Below are 23,888 nucleotides of genomic sequence, written 5' to 3' on the forward strand. Positions count from 1 at the left end.
CGAATTTAAATGGGCTGACATCACAAGAGATTTTGAAACTAAACCGGTAAATGTACCAAACCTTGTCAGTACACCATCAATGTCTCGGGAAAAAGCCGGGGATCACTATTAGCGGCTGGTGATCTCGCACTAATGTAATTCGACCGTTTCTTTTACAAGGAAAGATTGAAGAACAAACTTTCCGTAGAGACCCTGGAGCAAATGTACATTTATCCCAAATCTCTGCTATATAGGAGAAGGTTGAGGGGAAAAAAATTGAGCGCTTCGCAGTAAATAACACATGCATTCTTCCTGTGGTTTGGTGACGTTGAATATATATTTCTGACTCAGACTACCCTTAATGTGGAGTTTAATGTTAGCTAAAGTAGCCAAAACCCAGTGTTGACTAGCAAACTTCTGTTCCACTATGATCTACTAGTGGATGACACTCTTTGGTTGACAAAAAACCTGGCTTTTGTCAAGTTGCATGAGATAATGTTAACGCTTGTAACTTTTGTATATTTTGATTTAATCGAAATAAGAAAGTACTAACAATAATGCTTTAAAACATAAACATCTAGCAGAGCTCTTACAACACTGTCTAGTTCAATGAGATAATATAGTTACAACGCAGGGTGACCTACGCATGTTCATATAAAGCATGTTCATAGTCATAGAAATCGATTGTCAACCTCGCTACTCTTAGTGGAATCAAAACGACACAGCATCGAAAGGGATACAAAATATAAAACTGGAATCTTTCCTTAAAAAATTTCCGGGCTTTTTATACTTAATACTTAATAATCACTGTCAAGCAATTAAAAGGGAGAGAAATCGTTAGTTAAAATGTCTACACATATATAGTTACTAGTCTGGGGGTCAGTTTTAGTGTGAAAAGCTTAAGAAATATAATTTTAGAAAAACAATTATTTAATTTATATGTTAACCCTATTGATACTTTCCTATGTCGACCATTACCACAACTCCCAAAACTATTATTTTTTGTAAGATATACTTTCCCAAAAAATTCACGAACCAGTTTGAGTACTGGAACTATTAAAATTGGCTCTGGAATACTGATGTACAGCACTTACAACAAGAAAAAATGAAAAAATACTTTTAAAAGTAAATATCATAAGAGAGAAATTTTAGATCAGGTTCTGGCAACAAGCAATGGTGGCGCCAATTTTACAGTTAAATCTGTATATTATTACACTTGTAAACTCGCAAGTATTTCTTTTCGTTTGTTGTGTCTACTATACTACTATACACACTTTCTTGCAGTATAAAAAGCCAAAATTAAATAACTTCATTGAAGAGTTATATGTAGAGTTTTTAATTTATGCAAATATTCAATCAAATGTACTGCCTCAGCGGTAGTGATAATAATATACTTGTATGTGAAGTAGTGGCCGGAGTCCATACAGTAATTAAATACAGCTAATATACAGTAAAATAAGTAGGTTAACGTACTTCTGCTGTTATGCAGGTAAATAAGTCAAAGTCATGAGTTGCTACAATATAAACTCAAGGATTAATTGTTTAACACCAAAATTCAGACAACAAATACAGCCATACATACAAGACAACATCTACGTGAATTTTATTCAATGAAAAATGTGATGGTTTGACTTACCCATTTGCAGAATATTCCAGTCAAAGCGACAGAGGTTCAGCAGTGGTGTTCGGGTCATAATTCGGAAGAAGACTGAATGTTAACACTGCTAATTTTGTACGTTTCAACTTGAAGGAAAATTACTCACGATGCCTCTAAACCAAAAATGTTTCAAAAATATTAGGTTTTAAAATTGTGTTTTCATGGTAACGAGGAATAATTATTGTTGGTTAAGAAATATACTATTCGTATGGCGTAAGTTAGTTATAGAAATTATCAGCAAGAACATTCTAACATTTACACCAGAAAAACTTTTTCTCTAATTTAGTATAGATTTTTACAAAAAAATAAGTATATAAAACAATTACAGAAAGTTGTATTAAACAAATAAGGAATGCCAGTCGTAGGCTGGAGTTAAATTAAATAATAAATGGTTTCATTAATTAGACCATGTTTGTTTTAGTTTTCTCAGATGAACTATAATTTGATCCAACACAGAAAATTGTTATTTGCAAAATGGTGGTGTGGCAAATATCAACCTGTCCAACCTGGGATTATTGACAAAATTCACCCTCTTTGGTTCTAATTTCTAAGATAATATATTGTAAAATAGTATGTTCCTAACACAGTAAAACATAACGAACAAATATTGTATAATCGTTATGCTAAGCAACATGCTTGCTCGAAAAGCTTCAATTTGTTATACAAAACTTTCTTTTTTACTGGTTCCATGTAACTCTCGTTTATTATTGGTAAAATATTCAAACAATCTGCCGGAAAATATGTCTTGAAGTAAATTTCGATTAGATCTACTATAATTTTACATATTAAATAACCAATTTAAACAGGAATTGGGACTGCCTATGGTTAAAATAGTTTCCGTGCATCACTAATGTTACTATATTCAACAGCAATGGCTGCAATGTTATCCGCACTCAGGTCAGGGCATTGTATGGCGCTCTGGCCAGTATTTTCAGGTCGTCTGGCCCTTATTAGGTTGGAGGATAGGGATATCTCGGTGTACGTTACAAGTGCTGCAATCTACCGCAGACAATATGTATGAGAATAACGCAGATCCGTAAATTATCACTGACACTTATTGAAATTTGAAGTATAAATACTATATAACTGGGGTTTGGGTTTTCAGATTATATATTTATTAATTATCATTATCACACATGATCTTTAAAATTTGCATGATAATTCCTTTTTACATCAACAACATTAAGTTATATGATTGTGCACATTCAACCGTGAAATTTAGTTGAGCGCCATTAAAGCACTTAGTAGCCTGAAACATTTCGTTTATGTTTTCTGAGGTACTGTTAAGTTTACTCTTCTGCATGACTATTCTATATGACCGCATGGTGATAGTAAAATTAGTTATATCATTAAAAATTACCATGCAAACAAATTTACGAAGCCTGTTACAACAACACGTGGAGTAGCGTACTCGTACCTTGTAGTATAAACAAACAATAAATGAAATGGATATGGTTCATGTAAAAACACGTAAATAGTGAAACATGTAAATTTAGGAATATTTTAGGAGAATTCACAAGCAACCATGCTGGAATAACTTATCCCGTAGATGCCTACATATATTCTACTTCTACTGATGTAATATATACAAATTAAGTAAGTTTTAGAATTGAAAGGACAGGGCAAATTTTTGTCATTTTACACCAAGAAACAATAAAAACCATCGCAAATGTATCCTGAAAATCATAATAAATTGAACTGAGTTTGACGTTAACATGGATCGATAAAATACCAACATTATCGTGACCTAATAAAAACTGCAGTAGATTATAATTTTAAGAAAACACGGAGCAAGCTCATTAATTGTGTTGAAGACAAATATCCTTTGGGATTTTAGAGCATTGAAGAACATTTTTTTAATAATTTCTAAGCGTTACTGGATATACAATTTTTCGTCAATACTATTTACTTATTTCATGTCAGCTGTATCACAGAGATTTAATTGAAACATTTTACATCAGCTGGGTTTATTAAATGTTGTGTTATGTTTACATTCAGTTTTCTTATTAATAAAATAAACTTGTGTTTCTAACATATTAATTTGTAATTTCTAGCAAATGAAGAAACAGTGTATACAAATTTTGCAGCAACCTATTTCGGAGGCGTAAATCAGTCAGATTGTTCTAGGCTGAAACATTGTTTTATTTAACAAAGCATAAAGGTGAAAACCACTTTTAAAATTTCGACATGTTGTCGTAATGGTTTGATATAACATGGGCTTATATGTGCATTGCTGTCTCCCAGTGAGAGTTTACAACAGTTAGTGAAAGTTAACATACTCGTCAACTGAAATATGGAATTCTCACTAAATCTTCAAATCCGAGTGTCCGCAAGAAGAACCTGGAGGTCGGCTTGGTACCCCTCCAAATGGTAAATCAAAATATTTTATTAGCTTCCTAGATTGTAGCCCTTATTGTGTATGTATAAGTTTATGTTTATTATAAATAAATTAGCATGAGTTACAGAAACTATCATTAGTCTACATAGTAATAAAACAGCTTTACTGTTGGTTGTTATAACATATTTAAAAATTTGATATTTTTATCGGATACACAGTACACTGACACTTATAACATTTAGAATTTCACAAGTTCCCGAAGTGGTTTCATTAGCAAACTGATAACATGCGATCATAAATTTTAAATCTTTGGTGTTTTATCTAAAGTTATAACCATGTATGTAGACTTGTTATGAGGATATTAATTTACCTTTTAATTTAGGGCGAGGCAAGGTTTCTAGTTAGAAGCAGCACTGCTTTTATTATTTTAGATCCTTTTAGAATAGTTAGCTTGTAGTTGTGTTAAAATTGAATCTTTTCTGTGTAAGAATAGGGTATATGTGTGATTTACATTAACTTTAATCAAATACAAAATTACCCTAAATTCGGAAAGACCGATTCATAAACTTCAAGCTAATATAAATAATGAATAAAACGCGTTTCATAAAAAAAAATTAAACAAAGATATTTTTTACTGTTATTGCAGTCAAGTCAGACAATCATCACCATTGTTCCTTAGAACACGCAGTAAAATATGTATCAAAATTAAGGAAAAAAGCGCACTGCAAGGAAGTAAATGACGTAGATCTCATAACAACCTAACTCTATAATCACAGTTTACTATAGAAAAATAACACCTAATTGCAAGTAATGTGCTTTGCAGGTTGGTGTGGTATACTGTTGACTCTTGCATCCATAGTAAAATCGTTAGTAATTTATAATTAGTTGATAAGGGACAGAGAATCAGTTGATTTCTCCCTGCAAACTAACTGTAGGTGACATTTTAGCTAGGCTAAATAAATCATATGTCTCTACATCGGTCACAGCAGCCAGAGATTATCATCAAGTTATCAACTGTTTATACAGTGTTCACGTTCAAGTACAGAAACTATTCGATCCAACCATCGAAGATCTTCTTTAAGATTCTACAAAACAACTTTTTGATTTTTTCTCTAATTTTAACCGAGTAAAATACCAAACGAATTAATAAGTGAGATTATGTATGTTTAGATCATCCCGTACGTTTGGAATAAATGATATTCAAAATATGAAATAATTTATAATTACCACTGATTTTAAAATCAGTATTAATACAGCCTCACAAAAGTTCCTCTATTCAAAAAAAGTTTCCATTTATAATGTTGTTCCGTTTCAAATGTTGCATTGATTTTTATCGCTTATGAAGTATGCGTCTAATGCATTGTGTGTAGAATCAACTGGATCTTCTCACTACAAATACTTATAAAAAAAACTAAACATGTAATTTATGTGAGAACTAATTCATTACCTCAAAACATATTAACTAAATTAAAATAAAACAATAAATTGGTCAAGTTCAAAGAGAGTGAAATCCTCTGTTATATTTCAAATAAATACTGAAACACATAATTCCTAATACGTTAATTTTATTTAAAGTCCGGTCACTTAAGGAAACATTATTCGCTTAGAACATTTATCTGTTACTTTGGTAGTTAAATAACTAATTTGTGCAACATCTGCTGTTTGTTTTCGATTTTGCATCGGTCGGTAGCATCCTTAGTTTGTTGTAAGTTAACATTGTTTATGCACATCACTTCAAAAGATTATTACTGTGAAAACTAAGAACAAGTAAGAATAAGTAGTCCAAGCCTGAAAGATAGAAAAGTCTACATCATAAAACACGTTACATTAATTGCAACCGACCGTCAGACACAGACATTAAGTGTCAAATCACCATATATTACCTATTTACCATATATGTCAGTTAATAATATATACGGAAAAGTATCGGAATCACGAAGGAAATGTATGTGAGATCTATTAAAATGTTACTTTCAAAATATTTAATGACCAATCTTGTCAGGGATTGGGACCACCTGTGCTTAAAACAGTTGCCGTGCATTCACCACCGATAAGCGGTGAACCAACAGCAATGAATGCAAAGACACTGTTAAGCACACCCAGGTTAGAGCATTCCATGGTACTAGGGCCAGTCCTTGGGCAGGTCGTCACCCTTCTACAATGTAATACTCCCCTCCCTTATTAATTCACGTGCGCCGATATTTACCGAAGACAATAAGCATGTACGCTACAGGAAATAATGTAACATCCGTAAATTCTCACTCAGATGTGTTGAATTTTACAGTATAAATACTTGATAAGGGCGACTAAGTTTTTCGGAATATATATTTTTTTAGATTATTACTTAAGTCCTAGTAGATTTAAACAAGAAAAGAATATTTTTATATTTGACGACTCGGTTGATATAAAAAGTAAATTTATTCTATTATCGGTTGCGATTAATGTAATATAAATAAAGAGGTGACGTCATTTGTTTTTTGATTTGATATCGTTTTCCGCCACCTCTGTCGCCAGTCATTCAAGTGCACTATGTGCTCGCCAATCTTTTGCCAATTTGCCTCTTAATTCGCGTGTCCTTAGATTTTTATACTCCGTTTTTCTTTTCCTTTGTGTGTGTTTACGTTTCTACACACACTATGGTTCTGTGAAAAAACCAAGATTAATTACTTCTGAGGAAATACATTAACATTTTAAACTGTAAACAATGCACAGAAATCGCGTGTATAATTTCATAGACTGGTGTCAAGAGCGATTAGTTATATTTTTAATTTATTAATCTATTTAATCAACTATACTGTTTCAAAGGTTGTGATAACAACTAAACAGTATGTAGTGTAGTGGAAGGAGCCCATACAGTAATTACCTGTAGCTAAATATACATTAAAATATGTAGTTTATAGTACTTCTGCTGTTCTATAGGTAATAAGTCAAATGCTTGAGTTGCTACAATCTAAACTCAAGGCCTAATTTTCAACATCAATATTCAGACAGCATCTACAGCCATACATACAAGACTACATCTAATTAAGTTATATCTAATGAAAAATGTGATGTTTTGACTCATCCATCTGCAGAATTTTCCTGTCGAAGACACAATACTCAGCCGCAATATTAATGTTCAGCTATAGGTCGTCAGCGTACTGAAGTTGCAACTAATAAGTGATAATTCAAATCATCCATGCAAGAACTCATTAAGTTTCGGGATGAAACATAGGACTGTATTGTTTTGGGGCAAATTTTTTTAAATTTATGAATATCGAAACATTGACAATGACATGATAAATGTAAGTATCCAAGTGACAGACACAACAGTTACGCCAACGAATACACTTACTTTGGTGTGGCCGTGTAAGGATAAGGCATGAATTTTATAAAGGACAAATGTTGGCTTTATATTATAAAAGAAGTACTTTTTTAACTATCTAATATATTAAAATTCATAAAGTATATATAGTATATATAGTTTTTATATAGTAAACACTGATTGAACAAAAATCTTTGGTTATATTAGGTTATAGTACCACCACTTGAAGGTATACTCTGAGGTTTAAGTTTAATAGAGTCCATTTAGGAAATGACAACTATTTTAGAGATATTTTAAACTTTATGCAGTGATTACGCTTGCTGTATTCATAACACAATTAAATAAGCTCGATTACAAAATATGGGTATTTTACCAAAATTCAAATAGAAAATAATAAATAAAACCAAACCACAAATAAAACCTTCAGTATATTCTCATAATTAATTAACTACAACTTTTACAATAACAGATACGAAAAGGTGTCAACAATATATGATCATTTATGATAAAAAAAATAATTTTAAATTTCAAAGGGTGGTACAAAAAGACGAATCCTATTAATAGATGATTTATTTAACTTAATATTTCATGTAACCCATTTAAGCACCTTATAGTTAAAGGCAGGTATACGAAACATCACGAATTATATAACTAGGTTCCCTAAGGCAACATGCAAGTCTGTAGCAAATTCATTACACGTTACGTGTTACTCAGTTTTCTTAAAAATATGTATTTTAAGATATCTCCCGTGAGTTTATTTCGAGCCAATCAGGAATGAAATGTCCTATCATCAACCTCTTCAAAGTTTAAAAGAATATATTTTAGTGTATAATTCAGTTAGTTTTCAAAATATGCGGATAAATACTATTACTATTTATCCACATACGACGTTGAGTAATAGCCTATATAAAATTAAAGGTCTCTATTAGAAGAATACAATGCTGTCACTTAATTGTTTCATCTTTTAAAATTACACAGGTTTACAAGAAAGATACAATGTAAGTCCTGTTTTAAATGGCTTAATAATCATTTCTTATCTCTAATTCAGAAAGTAAAATCTTCAAATGAATTAGAGCTAAGACATATTTTTTATTGCAGTTAGTGACTCTCCACGTGTAATAGATGATGATCCGCAAGATTAAGATTCTCTTGTGCCACATATAACCCCTTTTCAAAAACCTCATATATGAATTGATTTTGAGTCTTTTCTCAAAACTTCATTCCAGTCCAGTTTATATATTTATACCATGATTCGTGGCAACATTACAAAATATTAAAATAACTTTTGTGCGTATTAACTGTGTTGGTATTAAAATAAAACTGTACTACAAACTTATTAAAAAGTACTAATTATATCATTTTAAGATCCGTGTTTAAAGGTTGTAAAATCGTTCCTAGAATGATATTTTTGCTCTGGAAATAAAATAAAGTTAATGTTTATTTTCTGGTAATTGACTATATAATTTTATTTGTATTATTGTTAATCGTTTTCTTTCTTGATTGACAAAAACATTTGATCAGCAAAATTATTCCCAAATTTAATGTCGCACATAAGTGTACCTAGTATTGACTGAACCTTAAATTAAACCGAAGGAGATCAACGTCAGTAGAGGCAGGACAGCCAACTTGTCAGAACATGTTAGAGTGACCATGATGAACGAGACTACCGAGCCGCGCCGACAGTTAAACCTGGATTATTTTTTTTATTTCGTATTTGTTTCTAATAACCTATATTTTTACTAATACTAAATAATGTTTACAGTTATAGCACTAATTCTTAACCGTAAATTTGTCCTATATCTCTTATAGTGAACCCGGGATAGTAAATGACATAATACATGTATATTAAAATTTATGTTCAAAAAGTCCATTTTAATAAATTTCAATTTAGGAATTTATAATTTAGATATAATAATCGTTTAAATTATTAAATAGTGAAAATTTGTTCTCATACTTATTCTCAAAACACAAGCATCTACAACACATCTATTAAAACCCAATGAGGAAACAACAATGGTAAAAATTACAATATTTTCAGCTTACAAAAATTACTTTATTTCCATGATACGGCATGCCGCCGCTTTTATGGAAATTTCAATATATTGGCTAAAGTAAGTTATATATTTTTATTTATTTATTCGTCGTTTAATCTTTGCTATTGGGATACGTTTTAAGTTACCTATAAGACCAACATATAACGTTTCTGTAACGCTCATCTAATTCACGCAGAATGACATTTGAAATTCAACTATTCGATCTAAGTCGCGAGAAAGTTTCCATCATTAACATATAAAATATTTTAAACACTGTAAATTTAAGAACTAATAATGAAACAATACATTCCAACTAAGCTACACTTCATATTTGGTCAGAGCATCAGTAAACACATCCGTATAGTTAGTATTTGTAGCTAAACATGGTAAGACCTTTAGTAGGGATCTCTGTAAACATTACTGAACTTCATAACAATTTGTATACGAGGCGATAACAAACACACTTATTACATTTACAGCATAACATTTCTTTGCCACTCGGAACACTGAAATTTTGATTACAACTTTTCGTGTCAACATAGTCATATTCCACTCGATACAAAGCCTCCTGCTTCTTTTTCAAGAACTGCTATATTAAATATTTTAAAGGTCCTTAAAAATCACTATTAAGATAGTAAGATAAAATTAATTTAACTCATGAACTAACAATTGCCATGAGTAATTATAATTATATTAAGATTAAATCTATTCTCTACAAACATATAATCAGCCAATCAACATTATTGTGCCATTCTGAAATAACTATTGTAGTCAAAATTATAATAAACTTTTTAACTAGAACAATACATTACCTAGTGTATGTGTAGTGTGTGTATTAGTGTGAGTGGGGCGGCCTCCTGCCGCATTGACGACATCACCCTGTAACAATTAGTAAAAACAGCATATAATAATGTATCATTTTAAGCCACAAATTTTCCAAAATACATATAATTATAGTAATATACCTTAATTAAATAAATATTAATAATATTAAGTATATTCATGGGACAAATATTTAAACTTAAGTCTAATATTAGCAGATAAATTTAGTTACCTTAATATGTTGTGTGGTGGAGAATAATTGTTTGAGTTAAATGTAGTTCTACACGCACGCACCCTTTCACACTTTTTTCCATACAACCAACATTCACACTTTGTGTGTTTTGCAACACACGTGGGGAAGTGTTATATGATGAGTGTCACAGAGAGGACGTCGGGTCAACGCAGGACCGAGGCCACCTGAAAATAATCAGAACAAAACTCTCGAATCACAAATATGACACAAATCCTTTGGCTGTCTAATCAATAATACCTTTAAAGATAATATTGTAAAAACTAGAAGGTTTGACTACAAAATCAGTTTCAGAATGGCCCCAAATACTTACGGTACTGGTTCTCTCATATTTAGGATAAGTATTATTGCAGCCTGAAACATAAATCAAATGTAATAATCAGAAATTAATAAGTATTTGCTAAATATCACTGTAAAAGAATGAGAAATTTAAATTTCTCACAATTAAAAAAGGTTAACTGTGATTATGTTTTTTTTTTTTTTAAGAAACCCATGGATATTAAATTTATTATAAAAATAAACTTTTTACATTTTGGGTCTTGCTTTATTTCGAATAAGATTCTGTTATAACTTATAATGTTTTATAAATGTAGATTTAATCTAGATAGGAACGTGCTATCATTAATGCTTGTAAACATAAACATTTTACATCATTTATAACACTGTCTTGTTGCATGAAATACTCGTAGTACAGTAACAATGCAAGATGATCTTCCCATGTTCGTATGAAACGTATCAATAACACCTAATTAATCTGAGTTTCCTGTTAGACCTGGAAAACTTGATCCTTAAACACGCTAATTTTTATTAGGAGTTAAAATGAGAAAGTATAGAAAGAGTTAAACGTATGAAGAGATAGTCTTTCTAAGATTTTTTCGTGTCTCGTCATATATTCAATACCATCCCTCAAACAATGAAATAATAATTATGATAATGTCAAACAAATATATAGTAGACAGTTATCGCTCAAAGGTCTTTAAGATATATAATTTAAAACACGTTTACTAGTCTGGCGGTCGGTTTTATGTGTAAAGCTAAAGAAATATGATTTTAGAAAAAAGTGTTATTTCATATTTAAAACTCTTTTCATACTCTTCCTTTTTGACCTCCACCACAACACGCAAAACTGACGATTAATTTCTTTCCTAAAATAAATTTCCCTATCAATTATAAGAACTAAGTTATGTACTTAAACAATACAAATTAACTCTGGGCTCCTGAACGTGCTCAAATAAATACAATAAACAAGTAGAGAAATATTTTTCAAAGTAATTATCATACATGAGAAGTTTTATGGCAGTTTCTTGCAACAAACATAAAAAAATGTAAATTTTGAATTTTGGTCAAGCCAAACTAATACGTTGCTACAATTTTAACTGAAGGAATAATTGTTTAACATCAATATTCAGACACAATCTACAGCCATATATATGCAAGAAACCTCTACGTCAATTATATTCCAAGAAAAATATAATGTTTTGACTTATCCTTTTGAAGAATATGGCAGCAGAGAGGATAGAGGCTCAGGCGTGATGTCAAGGTCACAGGTCCGAAGAAGAGCGAACGTGAACACTGCTAACTACGTCCGTATTAACTAAAAGCACATTGAAACAGCAAGCTGCTGTGTTGAAACCATTTTGAAAATAGTATGATTATAAAATCGTGTTTTCATGGTAACGAGGTATAAATTACTGTCTGTTAAGAAATAGCACATTTACAATACCAGCTATGTAATTATTTAAATAACCATGTATAACTCAATTTGGTTTTTGTGACTTATAAAAAGGATTATGGAATAAAATATTTGTGCGTATTAACTTGTTTAAAAGGTTCATTACATTTGACTTTATATTAATTTCCCCTTACTCGTAAATCCAAAATGATGAAAATGGGGATCTTAACCTTAGTGGGAAGGTAACAGTTGGTAGTATAAGATCAAGTGTACGAAACTTTTCACCAACATTACGATTATATTCCTAACACAGATACGTGATCAGCCTTAGACGAGGTTTGTCTCACCGGGCGGATGGCCCGAACAAGAAGTATTAAGATATGGTAAATAACACAATCTTCCACTGTCACTAGTAACATGTAGTATATAATTACAATGATCAATAAATTGTACAATCATGTTTTTGACATGTTTGTTACTTCTATTAAAAAGTATTATTGTTAAATAATAACAAGAAATCAAAATCGTGAATATTATGATGATTATTATAGCAGTATTTGTCATTTATTTCATTGAGTGTTCCTAAAATTAAAATATTTTTACAAACTAGACTGGTTATCATATAATCTTTTAACAATATATTAGTGTGTCAAATATTCCTAGAATAAATTATACATTGAAGAAGCTTCTTTGTTACTGGATTTCATTTATTAATTAAGAAATAGAAAATCCAATAATAATTAATTGTTTAATTGTTATACAGTGTTTAAAAAAGAACTCTTTAGTTTTAATGTGTCCTACAATCATATTTGGTTCTCCACAGAGTTAAATGTTTCTTATAGTTTGAGAAACAGTTACTTCTATTATATGATTTTGAAGTGGACATTTTAAATATTTAAAGAAGTTTCAGTATGAGAAACATATGTGTAATGCTAAATAATAATGTAACTCAAACTTGCCGAACACAACCATAATCTTGGGAATAAACAAATTATACAAAATATAAATTAATTACTTATTTTGTTTCGTAAATTATTATTAAACGTTAAAACATTTTTGAACGGGACTATATAACAATTAAAAACAAATCACGTGCGTTAAAACTGTTTTACAAGGGAGGTACGCTGCATGACGTATCACGTAACAGACTTCGCAGAGATTTAATACGATTTCTAAACCTCATTTATAGGATGGGGATAAGTGGTAGTTAACTCAAAATAATTAGGTATAGAACAAACAAAATAATAGTTTTTTGCGACTTTGGTCTTTTGAGGTTGTTTTGTACTGCAGATTCAAATGCGAGTTGTCAGAAAACGGATATCCAGCGGAATGAAACTATGACCAGAAACAGTTATCAGGGTGCAGCCACATAGAACTGTCTCATTTGATCACCTTCCTGCTCAGAGCCGAGGGATTGTTTTAATCATTTGGTAAATTTATGAAAAGTCGCTGGAAAGACTAAAATCAAAATTTCCCACTAAATATAAATGCAATATGGCATGTTGTCGTATCTGGCAACCTCTGATAAGTGATAAGAAATTGATCTATTGAAAATACTCTTTATATGGTTCTTATAATAAATTGTGAATAGTGCAGAATCGTTTTTAATCATTAGAAGAATAGGTTTAAGGGTTTACAGTTTAAAAACTCAATGACTATGTATTATTTGTGGTCATAAGATTAGAATGCGCATTACTCTATAATCGCCAGACCTATGTATAGAGGGTGTGTAAGTTAATATAAAACAACACAGAAACTGTAGTAATAAAATATGTATTAATTTTTACGTAGAATACCGAGGAAAGTGGCAGGTTCGTTCAATCAGGAGGTGATTGTGGCAAAAATATTATTTTTTGACTCTTATAAGATCAATGCTCAACCATTTAGTTCATGGTATTCTGATTTTTCAATATTTTAAAACTAAAAGCAAACATTAATTTATTTTAATGGGGATTTAATTTTTTAATGATTTAAAAGTATTTAGCTTTTATTTCACCTCGAATACTAATAATGGAGAAAAGCGATTACAGTTAGTTGAGTGACAAAGTAGTGCAATGGTTGAAGGGGGGGAGGGAGAGGGAGAGAGAGAGAGAGAGAGAGAGAGAGAGAGAGAGAGAGAGGAGAGAGAGAGAGAGAGAGAGAGAGAGAGAGAGAGAGAGAGAGAGAGCGTCTCTCTGTCTGTAACCGTAGGAATTTTTTACAATATTGCCGAACTTGTATTGAATCGATGAATCGATTCTTTCCCATAGTACTGTTTCATTATTAGATCATAGCACAGGCCAATGGCTCATGAGGACAAGCAGAATAAAGTTTGTACGTCCCACTGGTGTACAATTTCAATATTTTTGCCTCGTTGAGAGCTACATTTCTAACGCTTGTATTCTACACTTGTATTACGTACAACATTTGCAACTGTATTCTATCCTGTTATTCCATCCTATAACTGTGATAGTACAGCTATAGTAAAACATAATATACGAAATCTTATATAAAGACTTCAATTATACTTATTCTGAGTTTTCTGATTTACCAAGTGTTGCAGAACTTGGTTGGCTGTCGTAGTCTGTTTGTGTAAATAGAGAAATTATATTAAACGGCTATACAAGAGCATTTGGTGCATTATCAATATTTAGTCCATGAAAACATATTCAATTGAGCGATTAGTAACAGCATGCATGTGTGGTTTGTCAAAGAGTTGAGCAGAATTATGGTAAGGCGTGATTTACCCAAAATAGGGTCGAAGGGAAGAGTTACAAGGATTCAGTTACTGAAAGTTAATAGTTACAAAGATTCAGTTACTGAAAGTTAAGAGTTACAAGGATTCAGTTACTGAAAGTTAAGACTTACGCAAAAAGGCCGAGTACGTAAACAAAGTTAGGAAAAAGTCACTGTCATTGTATTACAGTATTAGATGAAGATATAAATAAAAAAGCTGAATGTGCCAATGGGATAAGAGTTTATACTCAATAGGGTAGCCACGCGTAAACTAAAAATAGAAATCGTTTATAAATCAAGTCAAGTTAAAAACTATACGGATTTACAAAAAGGAGATGCTTTTCATGGATTAACAGCTTATTATAGTGGTTTAAACTTGTTACGCAACTGTAATTATAAAAAATTGAGAAATGTACAAAGGGAAGGCAAGTAACAGAATTGCTGAAAGCCATGTAAGGAATGTAAGGTAATAATAATATTAGAGGTTTGACGCAGCTGAATATACAGCAATATTGGAAGCTAATCAGGAGTACGCATGTAATATTATAGCCTAGAAACAAAACACCAATAAATAATTGAAACGCTAGTTGTACGTCCAAGGAGGGACAGGGTGAACAGATTAATTAGTGGAGGTAAGTTTGGTAACATGACAGTCAGATATACACAAAAATAATTTCATACAAATATGCGTAAGTAGGTAAGATATTGTGTAAAGAACTAGAATAATTCGAAGTCCAGGCATAGACCAAATGGATGATTAGCCTGAGGGGATACATACATATCACGGATTGAGAGATTTTGTTAAGATAAGAGAATCGATATTAAAGCAGTTAAGCAATATTTCAGGTACTACCGTAGCGGTAATTGTGGTCGAGAAAGATTGGATGTTATCACCTTCACTGTGGATATACTGAGCAGACAGCTTGCACGTTATGATGTCTGCAGTAGTGAAGTTGTTAGAATACTTTTAAATTACTATCTCCTATAGTACATACAGCTAGGGCGAGAACATGAATTGTAGTTTATTAATTTTTTATAAAGACCCGATTACATTTATAGTCTTTGGCAACAAATTTTTTTCGATTTTAATTAATTTTATCTCTCCACCCTAAAACATTTAATTCACAGTTGATGCCCTACTTAATTAATTTTATGTCGTTTAAACTAGTCATTGTCGTAGTGTCTCATGCAGTTCAATGTTTATTCGTCACTAATACCAATTCTCTATTAAAATACGCTGGAAAATACTGCAGAAACGTATTAATTTATTGAAAAAATATTGTAAGTACGAGTATGCATACCTTATTAATAAGTATACTTTATTGTGCCTAAACAATTTCCATTACCTGAATTTAAATTTAAATTTAATTTTAATAAGCATAACAATAGAACAGGACATGTACACGCCTCGATAATGTAGATAACAAGAGCTGGGACACAGGCAACAAATAAAACATCATCACTTACTAGTTAGGAGAGGTACCAGGCTGAACCTCTGGTCCCTTTTTCACAGTCGTAGTTGTGACGATTTGGCGAGGATTCCAGTTGGTAGTCAACAAGTTGAATACTACTGACTGTTGTAACATCTTCCGTAGTTAGCACCCAACACACAAGTTTAATAATTTTTAAGCTACTACAAAAATATGAAGAATATAATAAAAATTATAAATTGGTTTTCATAGAAACTACAATATGCATTGTTAGATAAAATGGCGCTTCCTTCTCAATCATTCAAAGATATATTTATATCTCCAAAACTATTGTTGGTGGACATCAACCCCTATACACTGTTACTTGTGTGCCTCGAATTTAATCGAATTAATTACCTAGGAGAAATAAATAATAAGAAACGTCAAATAAAAATAAAGCACATCACATATGACTAAAGGTAATTGTTGTTAAAAATTCGATATTTGTGGAACAATTGACATTAATCAAGTACTTGGTTATGATTTTTGAAAAGTGAATTAAAATCAATCAACTGTTTTAAACCCAGAAATATTCAGAAAATAAAAATAAAATATTTTTATTGGTACAGATTTTATAAGATTTCTTCAGGTTTAAAAAGTAATTAATCTACCGTAGTTTAATTCGGAATGTTCAGATGTTTTTCCAGATTACATTTATCGTAAAATACTGTTCTAACCTTTCCAGATTTACTTTCAGAACAATATCTTGTCAATGATTTATGTTTTACTCGACCGCTAAAGTGTAAGGTATTTGACACACACACACACACACACACACACACACACACACACACACACACACACACACACACACACACACACACACACACACACACACACACACCGTACCTCACGCTGGTCCGGCCTGGAACATGTTTGTCCGGACCCACCAGTTACTGTATAGAGCGTATAATACACTGGACTAAAACTGCTACTTGTCTATAAAGTTCATTTTATTGTAAAGTAACTTGCCTAGCGTGAGCATAACGAACTGAATACTCGAATGAAGGGAAATCTCCCACAATTTTTGGACCAAGTTTTTCTGAGTTTCTCTATAGGGCATACTGTCGAACGTTGAACAAGTGTTTTCTACACAGTATGCTTTGATTATGAGTAGGATATTAACACGCACAGATTCGAATGCACTAATGTTAATTTTTATATAGCACTAGCTGTTTCCCGCGGCTTCGCACGCGTCTCTTAAGCTTTGCCCGTATATTTCTTTGCCTTCAAATAGTGTTTGGATATTTTAATATACGTAACTACTGTGTTGTAATTGCAGTTTATAATGTGCAGGCGCTTTGATAACTTTTATATCTTGCAGTACAGCCTGGTGGTTAGTTACATCAATGGGCATTGCGTATAAACCTTCTACATAGAAAAATACAAATTTTCATAGTGATCGGTCCAATAGTTTCTGAGTCTATAAAGGACAAACACACAAACATTCATTTTTATATATTATGATTGCAGAAACAGTTTAAACAAAATTTGTCGTTTCTCTTAAGCTTACTCTATGCTTTAAAACTATAAGTGTAAAGAAATTTATATATAAATATATTTTTTGTCGCATTATATATGTTTACAAAGAACAGCTGATTAAAAATTTGAAAAGACTCTTTCACTTAATAACATATGTTTGCTGCAATGCATTTATTACGGGTATTTCTGTAACCAGTGGGGCGGAATCCTGAATCGGGAAAGGGATAAAAAGTATCCTATAACCTTCTACAGATCAAGACGAACAAATTAAAAAAAAAAATAGGCGAATCCGTCCAGCCGTTTGTGAGTGATGCTGTTACACACGAACAGTTTCATTTTTATATTATAGATAAACTAGCCTAAAACCCGCGGCTCCGCTCGCGTGGCAGTAGAGAGGGCTACATCAATCAAGCATCGAAAAGAAATACTAATTTTATTATACGTTTTTCCAATTAATTTATTGCTCTACTAATACATCGTAGCATATCATAAAATCTATTATAAAAGTTTTTTGTTTATTTTAATGCGTTTTGGTAAACAACGTTATTAGTTGTATTATTTGGAGCATAAATATAAAGGTTCTTCGGGTTTCCGACTCTTGAGCAAGCGACGAATAATTGACCGTGCGAGAAACAAGAGGGTTCTAGATGGATTCCTGCGACGTTAAGTGATTGTCCTTGTGCCTTATTAATCGTCATTGCGAACGCAAGTCGAACGGGGAACTGAAGTCTCTTAAATTCAAATGGCAAGTCGGATGGAATTAAGGGGATGCGAGGGATGAAGACATCTTCCCCGGCAGATGTTCCCGACAAAATCGTTGCTTCAATGATATTTGGATGTAAATTTTTGACGGTTAGTCGAGTGCCGTTGCACAATTTTGGTGGTCGTAAGTTTCTCAACATCATTATCGGTGATCCTACTTTCAAGAGTAATTGATGTGACGGCATTCCTGATGGTTCAAGTGAGTTTAAAAACTCCACAGGGTAGTGTACAGCTTGTATGTTTACAAAGAACAGCTGATTAAAAATTTGAAAAGACTCTTTCACTTAATAACATATGTTTGCTGCAATGCATTTCTTACGGGTATTTCTGTAACCAGTGGGGCGGAATCCTGAATCGGGAAAGGGATAAAAAGTATCCTATAACCTTCTACAGATCAAGACGAACAAATTAAAAAAAAAATTAGGCGAATCCGTCCAGCCGTTTGTGAGTGATGCTGTTACACACGAACAGTTTCATTTTTATATATATAGATATTAATTTTGCAAAAAAAAATATTTTTCAAAGTTTGTTATTTCACTTTTCATTCCTGGTGTATTGAAAATGAGTTCAGCTACATTGTCAGCTATGATGATCGCCTAATTTGAATTACTACCAATTATTCACATTATTCGCACCAATTTCAGTGTAAAATTACTAAATACGTATATACTTTTAACATTATTTTCTCCCAGTTTCCACGTTCTATACACCTATTTTAATATTCACAATTGTATTTTTTATAAATTTACAACCTTATATCATATGTACACGGTAAACAATTTTATTTCTGATGATAAAAAGGCAGTTGAATCCACACTATAAGCTAGACATATGAGTGATTATTAAGATATTAGACGGGTGTATACTATTTGCGCCGATAATTGGAGCTTTAAATAGGGTACTTTTATGACCATACTATCCAATTCGGCGAAGACAATACAAATTGACAAAATACATTACAATTTCAATTTTGTATTTGGAGTACACAAAACTCACTTTCACTTTTAAGGGTTTGATTATTTATAATGTGGTAAATATTAGAAGGACAAAGTCGGCAGTTAGGTTGCGTTTACAGCTCAATGGATGATGTTTTGGATGAGATAGCTAATAGTAGAGTTGTGAATGCATGCGTAAATAAAGTGGTAGGCACTTATAAGATTTTCTCATACTTGAGAATTGAGAAAGTCTTTAAAAATTCTTAGTTTTATTCATAGTTATAATATAAATGGAAAAAGAATTTATGATTGTTCTTAATAGATTTAACTACAAATTCGGCATTATAGTTTTTATAGATTCTTAGCTAGACGAGAGTATTCCGCAAGTGAGTATGGATGGATATGATGTGATTGTTTATATATGCATTAAGAACCAGAAGAACGGTGTGATTTTGTTTATGAATGAATGTGTTTGCGTGTTTGGAGAAATGTATTTGGATGGTGCAACGTGTATTAAAGTGGGCATAAAGTTTTGTGGTAAGCGGCCATCACTGTACATCCGGCGAACTTGTGTTTTATCTCGACGGTAGGCAAATGGTTGTGTCGGAGTCGCACTGTCTGGTTGAAAACAACTTTTTTGACACATACCGTGGATAAGCTCTCTCAAAGATACCTTGATTTTATGTATAAGGCGGGTTTTGTAAGTTTATCAATGTATCTACTAGAGCTTAGGGTATTCTAATGGTATCAATCATATTTTTACGAACATAAAGATTACAAATTCAGTCAAATCCACAGTAATTCAATCAGAAATGACATATCATTATTTTAACATTGCCTCGTTTCAACCAAGCTGGACAAAAAAACCAGGTCAGACTTTTTTTAAACATAAGAACAATTAACATCACGTTGAGGCCGCAAACCATGTTATCTCTTGTTGAAATTGGTTTCCAGTACTAAAAAATAAACAAGTCCAATCAAGTTGTGAAACTTCCGTCAAGCAGCTTCAAAATATTTTTACGTTGCCAACAAAAATTTTACAATTTCCATTAAAAATTAAGCATATGAAACAATTTGGATGATTACCGGTTTGATCAGATCAATCCAGACCAGAAATGAGGTGGGCTATCCTTTGTAAAGAAAATCTTTCGACACTGCTTTGAAAACCTAAATTAAAAATGTTCGTAATGTTTCAGCCAAAATAATTAGTTCCTTAAAAATTTAGACAACTACTCTAATAAAATCAATGACTCGAAAAGTACCTAATCAAAATATGCTGGGAAATATTGCAGAAACCTTAGGTATAAAAAAAATAAAGAAAGGATTCCAATTAATTTATCATTTTTAGGGGTCTACGAAAGGTTAAAAGTCTACGATGTAAAAAGATACAAGATGTATTCGTATACAAGATGTGACCGTGGATGTGCGGTTTCTCATGTAACTGGAGTCGTCAAGAATGAAGATGAGTACCTGGCGGACGCTTACTTCCGGCTAGAATCCATAACGGACATCGAACTCCAGCACGTTGTCACGGATATGAGGGGCGGCATTGATAACATTCTGGCTTCATTCCTTAAAATTTTGGCATATTTTAATTTTACCTTGCTTCATATAATCAATAAGAGTATTGATGAGAGCATTTTTCAAATCACTTTCAAACTTGGAAAAGTAATCCCGATTATAAAGTGGACGAAATGATCATGATTTTGGCCCACGCTTTAAATTTCACATTATAGAGCTCCTGGAGAAAAGACGGAGAGAAACATTTCTCCTTTATAGATTTTCTGATATATGTTATATAATTAACCTCGTTTATGTAAAATTCTAACATTTAGTTTTAATACTAATGACAGGGAGATCTTTGTTTCATATTGCACACAAAACTTGAACAAAAACTTGTATACTACGCATATTTCCTATTGAGTAATTCTCTAGGAGAGAAATTCATCATGTAAATAATAACTATAGAAGAATTTATAAACATTGTAACATTCGGATTATTAGAAGAAAAATAAACAAATAAACTTAATCATTTAATCAACTTATCGTTTAGTTATTTAATATTAATTAATCCATTATTAAAGAGAGCTAATTGAAATGGTCAGGTAATTACGCGGAGGAATTAATAATAGTACTACGACGTAGATTAGTATCCGTCAACATCCATGCAACTGTGTAAACTCATTAAATTTACTTTGCGATTTCCTCTAAGTGCATTCGGTACACAAATCCTTCAGATATTAAAAATTGATTACTCTGTATGAACTTGAATATATTATTTTTTCTATTTTAAGTACCTTTGAAACCAGTTATATATTTCAACAGATAATTCGATCATTGAAGTAGTCAAGTGTTGTGTAAGAGACATTGGCTTCAAATCTCTTGTAATACTTAAAAATAGAGGAATAATAATATTACTCTAGCCAAAAGTTTCCAAACATTATGGCTTTACGCTTATTATAACACAGAATAATAATTATATCGTAAGGAAACAGTTTAATTTTAATGCCTATCGTATTACTAAGCTGTAACAAGGCATACATAAGTAGCATATTCATTAAATGTCACACCCAAGTTTAATATTCACTGAACCAACACGAGATACAGATGTTTCCCCTTGTCTCTTTGAGACGCAGCCTGAGGGATCTGTTGCCTTACTTCTCTTTGTATCCAGCCAGACGTGTCACATATGGATTTTCCGATATGATTGACTGAAATATATGAATTGAGTGCTAAATAGGCATCCGTGTATAAGTCTTTCTCGTGTACCTATAACAAGGTTGTACATTAGGAATGTATTAGTTCCAATATGTCGTGTTTACTTATTTTAATTCAAATAGGCTAAATATAATCTGCTATTCTTTTTTATTTGGCAATATTAAATTTGGTCAGTTCATCTGTGTGGAAGTATATTTTGAATCTAACATTTAACTATAAATTTTTATAAAATGTAAAAAATACCAAACTATTCTGTTACACCATAAATCACCTTTTTCCAAAGTAAGGTGTATAATTTAAATTTAAATTGTTATATGTTATAAAAGCTACAATACATTGTTCCGAGAGTTGGAATCTGTCCTCTTCGTCGTTAGTATCCCACTGTACCTTGTAATGTGTGATTGTGACTCTCGTACTTGAGCTCGGGACTTGTATGCTGTGCAGTGACAATACCTGGACTGGACTCCAAGCAGCTTTTTGGTGTGTTTGAATCCTTTTATTTCCTTTGACTACTTGCTTCTGGTCTTTATTTTTGTATGTGTTAATACCTCCTCCACCTGACAAAGAGGATAGCTTTCAATCCTAGAAACGTTGTGTTATACCTTTTATAGCCTATAACGATGGAAAATGTCCGTACCCTGATGTGGTTTCAAACCTTCCATTGTTAACTAACTGAACAAATTTAAATATTAAGCGCCGATTTACTATAAATGTATTTTAGCAGCTTAATCATTGTATGACGATTGATTGACAAATTTGTTCAGTAATTTTCTGTTCCAGTCTCTACATTGATTCAGAACAGTTATTGAATATATTATTAGCACTGTTAATACTGTAAATACGAATTACTTGTAAGATATAAATTAAAGAAAAAACCTATTTACTTCACTATTAGTAGTTTAATCTCATCAGTAATCCCTTTCATTTTAGATTAGATACAGAGTAGAATTGTTTATTGTTCGCTTAGAATTTGTGAGCTGTCACATCAGTGAATGTAATCCACTTCTGGACCGGAAATAACACCGGAAGTGAATCACAAATCAGATAAGATTTTGTGACAGTGAGTTCCGCTGGTTCTGTTGGAGACGAAAAGTACGGAGACTCGACAGCTGCTTTTTATACATCTTGTGAAAGCTTCATATCCTTTATTACAGTATTCGTTTCATTTATTTAACGAATTATTTCCAATTATAACAGCTGAGATTGCTTGACTATGATATTTTTATTTATGTGTTTTTTTAAGTACTTAAACTCATTTCCACCACAAACTTATTTTTACGTTATAACACCTCTCTATATTATTACCATGAATGCAAAATCATTATTTTGTGATATAAATCGAAACTAATCAATTTTGTTTGAATTTTTTTAAGATAATAATCAATGCACAATAAATTTAATATTTGTTTTAAGTTATTCAAACTATTGATTATGGTAGTAAAAAGTTAGTCACTTGTATGAACGTATATTTTGTTGCCACAAATGTTTTTTTTACCAAGTCGGAAACAATAACGAATCAAATCAAGTAATGGACGAAACATTGTTTTTATAACAACAACGTTTTATTGTTTAACTTGTTACTGGAATTACTTTTCTGGGTTTAGATTGTGAATAACAGATATCGATATTAAGTACCAGTCAAGTACTTCAGACAAGAGTAAATATAAGAATATGACACTATACAAGTATGACTGGAGTTTAATGTTAAGATGTTATGAGTTTATACTAAATAGGGTCCTAATAATAGGCCCT

General features: G+C 31.7%; 1 long non-coding RNA gene across 1 annotated transcript; it reads left to right on the forward strand.

Moving 5' to 3' along the window:
- Positions 1–3,617: 3,617 nt before the first annotated feature.
- On the forward strand, positions 3,618–13,653 carry LOC124363908. The gene is made up of 2 exons (XR_006922568.1): positions 3,618–4,006; positions 13,346–13,653. It is a non-coding gene; the product is annotated as an uncharacterized LOC124363908 (long non-coding RNA).
- Positions 13,654–23,888: the final 10,235 nt, after the last annotated feature.

Source organism: Homalodisca vitripennis, chromosome 5 (assembly GCF_021130785.1).
Source record: "Homalodisca vitripennis isolate AUS2020 chromosome 5, UT_GWSS_2.1, whole genome shotgun sequence".
NCBI classification, from domain to species: Eukaryota; Metazoa; Arthropoda; class Insecta; order Hemiptera; family Cicadellidae; genus Homalodisca; species Homalodisca vitripennis.